Below are 2,206 nucleotides of genomic sequence, written 5' to 3'. Positions count from 1 at the left end.
CGCTGCACACCTGGGACATCAGGTTTCTCCCCATTTGAATTAATATATGGACGGCCTCCCCCGTGCTTGGGAAGCCTTCCAGGAAACTTGCATCAGGTTGGAGATAAGGTGATAAAGGAGCAGCTTCAGGCCCTGGGGACCACCCTAAATAAATTACAAAAGTACACCATTGAGAGGGCCCCAATCTCCTTAGGGTCTCAGATACACTCCTTCCAGACAGGGGACTCTGTTTGGGTCAAAGATTGGAAGAAAGACTCCCTCAGACTGCAGTGGACAGGGCCCCACACTGTTGTTCTAACCGCCCCTACTGCCCTCAAGGTCTCAGGTGTCACCCGTGGGTCCGCGCCAGTGGAGAGTCCAGCCAGACCTCACGAACCCACTCCAGCTTCACCTTCGATGAGACCCCACTGATTGATGGACACCTGCTCACTGTGGTCCCTGGCTCTCATCCGTGTGATTTCCCTCATCTTGGGAGTCAGACTCTACACTGTTGCCCCTCCTGACTGGACTTTCCCCCAGAGGCTTACTATTGTCATTGCTTATTGGGTGTCCCTAGGGTGTATTACTGCACTCACTTGTCCACGGGTTTCATTTGCTGATGGGTTAGCCAAAATGGCTCCCTCTACCTAAGGTCATAGATGCCACTTTTACTGGCCCTCTGCTGTCTACTCCTGAGTGCATTTCACTATGGTTTTCCTGGCCCCAGTCAGTCCTGGTCTTCTGCTACCTGGTGTGCTGTTCCTCCTCACTGCCTCTGGCTTGCCCGGCCAGGCAAGGAGGGCAGACTCTCGTATCACCATCACTGGCAAATGGACTTTCCAGCTTATCCCCCTCAATCCTGCACAAGCGCCCACGCTGACTTCTTCCACTTGGGATGGACACACACCAAAGGTTAACCTCCATTTTGATGGATGCCAACTTCTTGATACCTCCTGGGAACCTCACAGATGGTGTTCCTACCATGGCCCTCACTCTGGTTACTGGCTGGTAGATATCTACATCTGTGGGGGCCCTATGCCTCAACAGCCAAACACCTGCCCTCAGTTCTGCTTGCAGAGGGGAACTCTCTTCTTCTTCACATGGGGATGTGAGTCATGGGTGGCGACTTGGATGGGAATGGAATGATGGTCCACCAGGACGTGGCACCTCAAACAGTGCAGTGACATCCGGATTTCCTTGTCATGTGACACCACCCCATCCTCTTGCTCTAACAATCACTGTATACCACTCACCCTCTCAGTCTTAGAACCCAATGTCACATCATGGGCTACAGGAATCATTCTCCTGTTGGGCCAATATCACCCTATGGGAACCGACCCCATGGCCAAATTTATGATTAAGTCCATGTTCACTCCAAGCCTTACAGTCAACCCCCAGAGTCAGACAGGAAATAACTTGCCCTGGCGCATCCCTGGGTCCCCCATCCACATGCAGCAAGCATCTATAGCACAACCGTTAGGTATGATTAACGCCTCCCACCAAGTGCTTAACCACTCAAATCCACCCCTAGCGTCTGACAGCTGGATCTGTATAAAGCCCAGTCCCGTCCAATACCTAGGTGTCATCCTCAACCAATCTACCATGTCACCTCCCACCTCGGCACCAGGGACCTCAGATTATTCCTTTCTGGCTCCGGTACTGCTGTATGGCAACTCTTCCTCTCCCATCACAGGCCACAGTTGGGTCTGTGCACCTAAGAACACTTTTCTGGCTTGTGATCAAGGTGTATACATCTGCATCTCCCCGTGCGACCAATCATGCACACTTGTCAGTCTCTTACCTGATCTTTCAGTCCTCCCCCGGAGCGATGCCCCACTCATATGGAGACCTCCTAGCCGCCCTCAGTGCTCTCCCGTGGCCATCCCTCTTATTGTGAGCCTGCTGGCCGCATCAGGTGTTGCCCTCGGCGCCACTGGCGTCGGGATGTCTCAGGTTCAGTGCCAGGGGTTAACTCAACAACTCATGGCGGATTTTTCCGCCCTCACTCAGTCGGCCCTGGCCCTGCAGCGCCAACTAGATTCATTGGCCTTGGTGGTCCTCCAAAACAGGCATGGGCTCGACTTGCTCACGGCTGCGCAAGGGGGGGCTCTGCCTCTTCTTACAGGAGGAATGTTGTTTCTATGCTACTGAGTCGGGGTGGTCCAAGAAACTCTGACCCAATTACAGGAACGAGTACATCGCCAGTGGGAATCACTCCAGCGGACAA

Source organism: Leptonychotes weddellii, chromosome 12, assembly GCF_054177405.1.
Source record: "Leptonychotes weddellii isolate Sample4059 chromosome 12, ASM5417740v2, whole genome shotgun sequence".
Lineage (NCBI taxonomy): Eukaryota > Metazoa > Chordata > Mammalia > Carnivora > Phocidae > Leptonychotes > Leptonychotes weddellii.
Note: the sequence above shows the minus strand (reverse complement) of the source record.